The sequence below is a fragment of the Etheostoma spectabile genome, chromosome 17, assembly GCF_008692095.1.
Source record: "Etheostoma spectabile isolate EspeVRDwgs_2016 chromosome 17, UIUC_Espe_1.0, whole genome shotgun sequence".
NCBI lineage: Eukaryota > Metazoa > Chordata > Actinopteri > Perciformes > Percidae > Etheostoma > Etheostoma spectabile.
In genome coordinates, this window is record NC_045749.1 from 7,796,091 (window position 1) to 7,805,012 (window position 8,922).

The following is an 8,922-nucleotide window of genomic DNA, read 5'->3' on the forward strand; positions in this document are numbered from 1 at the left end:
TGTGTGTGTGTTTGGTTATGAGAGACAGAAAAAGAGAATATGCATTTTCTTGAAATATCATGCTACGTGTCTGAATAGCTACAGGTACCAAGTTAGTCTATTTTTCAGGGTGTCAGTGTATGTGTTTGTTTATGTGTTTCTGTGTGACAGGTGTAAAGGAGCAGTAGGTATTGTTTACTTTCACATTGCCGTACCTCAAAAAGAGGTATTCATTACAGTGCCAGAAGGCGCTGAAAGCATAGCTATACTGATGTCCAATAGGCTGTCAGCTATTTATATGAAAATTTGACTGGTGGAGAAAAGAACAGCTAGAATGATGAGATTTTACAATGCTGCAGTCTCACTCCAATCACTGTGGAAATACTGATATAGACTTGCATCAAGCATACACAAAAGATAGAAATAGAGATGCATAAATACACATGCACATGCTTTCATGCAATAAACACATCAGTAATTCTTCCACAAACCTTTCTTTGAAATAACAATTCCAGGCAATTTAATTTAATATAATAATTTTGTTGACAGTATATATATATATATATATATATATATATATATATATATATATATAAAATAAAAAACTACATTAAAACAGCAAACCTTTTTCCATTTCTTACACAAAGTTTTGGAAGGATGGATTATTGCTTGGTCTTGGCTAGATCAATGCCCTATACGCATACTGTGTGTGATTGGTGATTAGCAGTATTCTGGTAATACATCAGGAAAGAAACCAAAATCTTACTAATGGATGAATAATGAAAATATCCAGATAAGGCTTCAACTGATCATTATATATATTTTTCAATCATGTAATTAATTTATTGGCTGATTGTTTCATCTTTAATCTGCTTAATGTATTGCTGAAAATGAATCAGCTTCCTCAGAATTCAGATCTTTAAATAGAATTTATAATTGTTAATGGTTTTGATAGGATAGGATTATTTTTATTGTATATAGTAAATGATAATTAATTTGAGAAATAACTGCTGGAAGTGTGATTGGCTCAAACATAGTTATATACTAACATGCTTTCAAACTGTGTCAATGCATATATTAATATTATCACTATTATTGTTATCAGTATATAGATTGCAGCTATCTTAAGTTATTTCATGTTCAATTTACTTCTTTTATTGAATTAATTTAAATTTTGTATTCACTGCCCAGCGAGCACGCAAAGTGACGCTAATTGGAACCGTCCCTTAACTGAATTACGAGTCCAGTCCAGCAGGTGTCTGTAAATAAAACTTTCTACAAAGGAGGGCTAAATAAGCAGTGGCCATTTGAAATAGAAAACAATTCTGTAATTCGGAGCAAGACGTTTCCCAACTCAGAAGATACTTTGTTGTTGTTTCTACATGGTCGCCAGCAACAGGAAGGGAAGATCATGGGCGAGAGGATCTTCCGGCCAACGGTAACTTATGAGCTTTGCTTTTAATTGTATTTGTTTAAGCGAAAACCGCTGTGGCGTTCCTAGCAAAATTGATTTTTTGTAGGACATGGTTAATTAATCATTAAATGGCGTAAATTCATGCTGCTCAGATTATGGTTAGGCTAACGCTAGCTAGCAACATGTAGCAAATAACGCTAGTTGTATTACAGTAGTAACGTTAGCAAACAGAAATATGTAACATTTCTAGTTCTGGCTCTGCATTTAACTGTCAACAAGTGACACTTCATACCTATAACTTTTTTTAGGTGCTTTAAAAAAGGAAATAGCATGCTAATTTTTTATCTGGAGGTACACTTTTATCAATATAAACTTTGTGTGTATACAAACTCAGGCGGTGTTGGTGGACGTTCACACGAGTGGCATGTGTGCAGCAGGTGGAGCTAATTTTGTTAATGAGCCGGTTGTTAAGAAAGAGAAAAGGTTGTTTTAAGCTTGCTTGCCAGGATAGTGTGAAGTTGGAGGGAGTTGTCACTTTTATATTTGATAAGATAATAGAGGGAAGTGGATAAAATATGAATGGGCAAGAGGCAACAGTGTGAAAGAAAGAAGACAAGTGTGGTATCTAATGACTTATACATTTGAATCAAGTTCTGTTATGCAGCACTGTCATGCACCAATGCAAAGGGTTAATGGTTTACATCTTAGTGGAGTGGTCTTTGAAGGGGATGTGCTATGTGGAAAGTGGTGATTGGCTGTGTATGTTCAACAGTGTTGAGCAAGTTACTTTTAAAAAGTAATTAGTTACAGTTATTAGTTACTTCTTCCAAAAAGTAACTTAAAAGTAAACTATTTGTAACTCATGCTTTACTTTCAAATACATTTTTAAATGCTCAAATGTGTCAGCTTCAGTGGGAACGGTGAGAAATCTTTAGCAGGAAAATCCCCCCCCCCCCCCCCCCCCTTTGATTTCATAACGCCATACCTAACTTGCTTGTTTTGTTCGTTTGTGTCCGACTATGAGTGCTTTTGAACACCCACCCAACTCTACCTCTGATTGGATTACCATGAAATTTTACTCAACCTCAGCCAATTGTTGCTTGTCTGGTACACTGCCCACTAACCAAGGAGGAAAAAAAGTCTTTGCCTCTCGGCTCAGAGATCTAGTTGGTCTGATGAAAAAAACAGCTTTAGTGATAGTAACGCGCCGCATTTTTTGGCAGTAACGGTAACGACGTTATTAAGATGGGAAGAGTAATCAATTAGATTACTCATTACTGAAAAAAGTAATGCCGTTCGTAATGCCGTTATTTTATAACGCCATTATTCCATCACTGATGCTTAAGGAACTCTATGTTAGCTTTTGGGCCCCCCTTCTATAACCTCTGACCTTGCCACCTCATAACTTTCTATGTTACCTAATAATAATTTGCACTGTTTATTACGGGGCGGCTGTGGCTCAGTGGTAGAGCGGTTGCCTGCCAATCGGAAGGTTGGTGGTTTGATCCCCGCCCCTGCAGTCATTGTCGAAGTGTCCTTGGGCAAGACACTGAACCCTGAGTTGCCCCCGATGCTGCGCATTGGAGTGTGAATGTGTGTGAATGTTTATCTGATGAGCAGGTGGCACCTTGTACGGCAGCCCCGGCCACAGTGTATGAATGTGTGTGAATGGTGAATGTTTCCTGTAGATGTAAAAGCGCTATATAAATACAGCACATTTACATTTACATTACAATTTACACTCTGTTTGTTAGTAATCACTACACACAAGCCTGAAACACACACACATGCTCAGGACCTATTCATGCACAAATGGAGAGATGTCTGCCTGCCAGTTGGACCAGTGCCCTAAGTTGGGGTGCTACAGTGCGTTGCCCAAGGGCACGTGGCAGTGCCTAGGAGGTGAAGTGGCATCTCTCCAGCTACCAATCCACAGTCCGTACCTTGGTCCATACAGGGACTTGAACTGATGACCCTCCAACCCAACTCCCTACGGACTGAACTACTGCCACCCCAACATGTTACCTAACAGGATGCCCTATATAGACAATGTTTGATGTACTGAGAGACAGAGTGTACATTTGTGCTGGGTCACTCTCCGAGCTTCTGCAGAGCTTGTAAATTGATGCTGAATTCTTTGATAAAATAAACTTTTATAATGAAGAACCGGTATCGCGGAATCCTTATCAACACATCATCACAGCATTGTTGTTTGGACACCACAAAAGGATTTGGCTAGTAGTGTTTTCAGCTAAAAGTGTTTCTCTGTTGATAAGGGACAGTAGTCAGATTATGTTAAGGGTGAAACAATTAGGATGGCTAGAGACAACTGATAGCTCTCATCTTGAATATCTGTTTCACAATACAAGTGCTATATTTTAAGAGATTAAATGCATGTAATAATTTACGTCACAGTATTTATCCTGTCTGCATGCTTTTGTAAATATAAGGTAGCCTAATTCTCTGTAGGAACCCACATCACAAGGTTGGCTGTAGGTGAATCCCACTGCAGATGGGGCTTTGCTGTGAATGTTTGTTTACACTCACCAGTTAAGAGCATTTAATTCAATTTGGATCAGTTTGGTCAGTTGGAAAAATAATAGACTCATGTCACACCAAACTTTCCCTGGGATACCTGAAACATCTGTCTTGTTTGAGTTTGTCTTTCAGCATTGTTGACATCTGAAAACCTGCTGGATACTCAGGCTTGTAACTCAGCAGTGTGAAACAAAAAAAATAAAGAAATGCAGTAATCTAAAGGTAGAATGCTGTTATTGTACGCTATTGTGTGACTGCTTCCCAGCATGGAGGAATAAGCTTATTTCCTGGACTGATGGAAAGTATTTTTACCTCTGATTTTCACTCATGTCCAGCGAGTGCAGTCTTTTACCTGTGAGAATTCAATTTTACGGCACAATACACTTGGGCTGTTGCTTTTTCAAAAAGTTGAATTAATGCTAATGAATTACGTGTTGTGTGTACACAACCAATATAGCATAATGAGTGAGATACAGGGATCAGAGAGGGCATCTACCTTTCAGTATAGTCTTTATATTTTCTCTTATGGTGTCATACAACTGCCCTATGTGTCTTGAGGTAGGCAGTCAAAAGATGTTGTACAGTGAGTTGATGTTGCCCCGCTACTTACTGGTGTACCTAAGCTGAGTGACTTGGGTAGTGAGCTTTTGTTACTGTTCAGGCAGTTTCTTTTTACAAAGCTGGCAAACAGACATATTAATTTTGCAATATACGGTGTAGAACCCATACTTTCACACACTGCTTCTCAGATGTTTCTGTGTTGTAATTATCCGATCAGAACCGCTTTGCACGTCTTGTTAATTTCTTCAGGACAACAAGGCAAACTGCTTCAAACTGTGTGTTCCACTAGCTATAGATTTTAAGTGTTAAATTCAAACAGGTCATTACAATTCATATTTAACTGTTTCCCATGTTTGAACAAAAAGTGACAGCCCCAAAGCACCCAAAAACATAAATTATCCTTGGCTGGTTGTGTATGTAATCATTTTAACCACATACATGCTTTGCTGTGTTGTGGCTTAAACCTTAGTTAAGTTTGTCTCTGGAGTGCAATGAGTGTGATAGACTGATTGAAAAATTGAAAAATGATTTATTACTGCAGAGGCAAAGGTCTAATGTTGAAAGCCACATCTTGCTACTCTATTACTGTTCTTGTACATTTTGTAGATCAAATGAACTGATTTTGCTTGTAATAAATTGTTTTTTTTATTGTCAGCAAACATTGATTTCATCTCCAGTTGTGACACAAGGTGGATATTTTTGTAAATGATGACATATTAGAGACCTTGTGAAAACCAGTAAATTTTCCTCCTTAGGATGATAACCCATTGTGAAGGCTCAGTGTCATCCAAAACCCTATCCATAATAGATCGTTATTGAGCTGAAGATCATTTTTCACCTGGGATGACACAGTAGGGATTTCTCAAAATGTCAACAGCTCAGTGTGATTGCTCAGTGTGACACGGCTATCTCATTTCATAAGAAACCTAGCCAGGGTTGTGCTATCCAAAGGAATCTAACTAAGAGTCCCTTTCAAACTGGGAAGCTTTGGGGAATGAGGAGTCATGACAGTGCTTGATCAAATGGGAACGCATTGTTTATCATATTTTGCTGTAAAATTAAAAGCACTGCTAAACGATACAGCCACTTGAGGGCTCTGAGTTTTGAGGATATATCCACCAGCAAGCCTGCAGTGAACTTAAAGACCCATTAGGACTCTGTGCACCTCGTTTTAACACTGCTTTTGATCTCTGTGCTTGATCACAAATAACATTCAGAAATATGTAGTTAATCACCATGACGGGTCCAGTGTGCACTTCTCTCACCAAGCCTGCTTATTGACTTAGCCAGCATCAACAATCAGCCTATTAAGCTTTTAATCTGAAACACAATTACCACCTATGACTCAATGGTTCCAGGCCATAATGTTCTCTGTTACTCCCTGGTAACGGAGGCTTGAGCCGCCCTAATTTGCACACTCAATTGGCCAGTTAAGCCAATAAACTAAAATGTGCAAAAAATATTCTTATTGCAATTATTTATTTGTAAATGTATACATACAGCAAAGCCACTCATCCCCATTTCTGTTATGATTATGCAATAATGTGTGTCATCATTCCATGGAATTTTTTATATCTCACTTTAGTGAGTCCCCTGTTTGTATCTGTGCAGGGCAAATGGGAATATAGACAGCCCCAAAGGTAGCTCCTGCCTCCTCCCTGCTTCCCCCTCACTCCATCACAAATGCATTATTCTTTATCTTTCTAAAACACCGGCCAATACCACCCCTGTCTATTCATTTTTGTATAAATAATTAAACCTCATCATATAGTATAGTAGCTCTTCCATCAGTTTGCACTGGGGACAGGTGAAAAGCAATATGGTTGGCAGAATGCATTTGCCCTATTAATCTGAGGAGTTCTCTTGACACAGAACTGTGGAAAATAGCTTGTCCTTTTAAAGTATAAGAATGTGTTTGCATGTGTGACACATTTTCACATAATGCACATGTGATATGCCAGGATCATGAATAAATACATTCAAATTGACATTGCATTAGAAAAATGCAATGATAATTATTTCCACAGCAAACTTAACAGCTAACTTTTAGCAACATGATAATGGAAATGTGAAAAGGTCCCATTCCTATTTACAGTTTCTTACTGCCTGATTTAAATGGAGTTAATAAGGTTTCCAGTATTTTTTATATTAAGCAAATTATATATGCTGTCTTTTATGCAGACTACAATTATGCAGTTCCTTTTCTAAATGTATATTTTTTTGTGGAAAAAAAACCTTATTAATATCCCTTTGCCCAGTATTTATCTCATACATACCTTTCACACCTGGTTTAATTTATAGGCTACCTTTTTTAAATCTATTTAGCTAGATGACGGACCATCTTGAATTTTTTAAAGCAATAAAAAGGCAAAACTGTTGTCAAACTTCGTTGCAAAGCCACATTCCAATTGCTGCATAAAGTTGTCCAAATGTTGGTTGAACAAGGCACGTCCGTGTGACAGGTAGCCACAAGAACACAGCTGTCCGCAGAAACAAAACGTATGTTGGAGCCTGTTTCCACCGCATCAATTAGTTTAGCTGCGAGGTTGTCAGCTGTGCGTCAGCATTGGCATACTGTGTGTGTAGGACGATAAACTTATCCCGCCAATCCTCATCGATATAGTGGCATGTGTCACATAGCTGTCCTTGGTGAGCGCCATTAAGCAGTCATCTGTAAGAGCCACAAACCCAGCTGAAAAAGTACGTGTGAGAGTGAGTGACAGCTTGTGGTTTCTGAGCATGACTGAGTGACGAATTAGCGGCACCGGCAGGCGCAAGCTGGCTGTCGCATCCCTTTATGGAGCTTCTCAACTCCAAAAACTTTGAAGCAAATTGTCAATTTGGCAACGGTTTTCAAAATACTGTCTATTTTCAAAATCTAAACAGTTTTTTTTTGCCTAAAATGTTATCAGAAGTGAATTTAGTGATGAATGAGATGGCGAAAATTGTTAATTGTCCCATTGTTGGTCTGTCTGTACCAGAAACCCAATTCTCATTGACCTAGGTTCCTTTGCAGAAAGGGGAACAGAAAAAAGACCCTGCCCTGAAGTAGAAGCTCAAAGAGTTACAGGAACTGTGGTCAGAGGAACTTAATAACCCCCAAATTGGTCCAGTTAGAACACAAGAAAAATGGGTTCTAGGAATGTTGTTGCTAGTGATGGACTTTTCAACAACAAAACAAAAATAGTTTTAAAGTATGCGGGGGAAAACTCGGATTTAAAAAGCTGCGAGATGTTTCAACATTGACAACAGGAGAATCCGAGACTGGAAGAAAGAGAAGGATGAGCCGACGAGATGAGCCGACAGGAGCACGGCTAACTTGAGGGGGAGAAAAAAAAGTTAGCCTGGCGCTAGAAACAAAGCTAGATAGTTACCGTCTCTAACGTTAATCAGATACTGGTGTACGGTATACTCTTATTGTAATCTGCCAGCAATACCATAGTAATTGTATTTAGCATATAGCATCATTGCCTTTGCAGGAACAATAACTGCTACAGGCCACACCTACAGCTGTACAGCTGCACTTTGCTGATGTGAGAGGTTTCAACCCGGCTTTGCAACCACAGTTGACATCTAACAAAGCAGGAAGAGCAACTGGACATGAATCTTGGGTGGGCATAATCAGTTCCTCTCCTTCCTCCCATCTTCTTGGCCCATTCCAACAAGGTGAAATCCACAGCCGGTGGATTAGGCTGGTCTGCTGCTTTCCATTTCAGCACCTGTAGGTGCGCATGTTTTCCATGAAGGCACATATGGCGCTCTGTAGGAGGTCTTCAGTGCTGGGCCCTTGTTGCTTTTCCGATCTGTAAATCTGCGGCTTCTAAGTCTCCAATACAGTGGAGAAGCTTACCAGGTACGACTTTCATGGCCTTGAGTGCAGACACCTTCTCATTTCCAACAGGATATGAGGTGGTATCACATCCCACATTGGTCACCCAGATTCTCTGCAGTTGCATCTATGCCGAGAATAGGTTAGTGTAACTGTAGGTTAGTTGTGATACCAGCCTTCCAACACCAATAAACCATAAACACAAAGACATCTGTGTCATCACTGAGAATGTGAACAGTTGAAGCCCCATGTCTGACAGCATCTAACGTGTAAGTTATAAGTTATGTATCCATCTCATCATGAGTGTCAATGCTGTCGGCTTTACTGATCAGGATATTAAATCCTACATTAAAAGTACACAGGAGTTTGCTCAGCTTTTGTTGTGCTTGTTTTTCAAGACTTTGTCTTGACTAGGTAGAGGTGTAGTCAGTGAGAGCTTGTACTCTGTGGAGCTCTCTCCTGCTCTTCTATGTCTGTCATGGTCCTTGGAAGACACATCTAAATATCCGTCAAAGATGAGAAATGTTTGGGTGTCGTAACAATTAAGCCAATGTCCAATGCTGGCTGGAAGATCTGCCACTGTCCCAGACGATGGCCAAAC

General features: G+C 39.2%; 1 protein-coding gene and 1 long non-coding RNA gene across 4 annotated transcripts in view; one reads left to right on the plus strand and one right to left on the minus strand.

Annotated features, from left to right (window-relative positions):
* Nucleotides 1-8,922, plus strand: part of grid1a (glutamate receptor, ionotropic, delta 1a) — a 251,913-nt gene that overhangs the window by 56,645 nt on the left and 186,346 nt on the right. The gene's annotated exons all lie outside the window — the stretch shown is intronic.
* Nucleotides 3,479-8,922, minus strand: part of LOC116705117 (uncharacterized) — a 14,040-nt gene continuing 8,596 nt past the window's right edge. The window contains exon 3 of the long non-coding RNA XR_004335852.1: nt 3,479-3,543. This is a non-coding gene — a long non-coding RNA (uncharacterized LOC116705117). The remainder of the gene's footprint in view (nt 3,544-8,922) is intronic.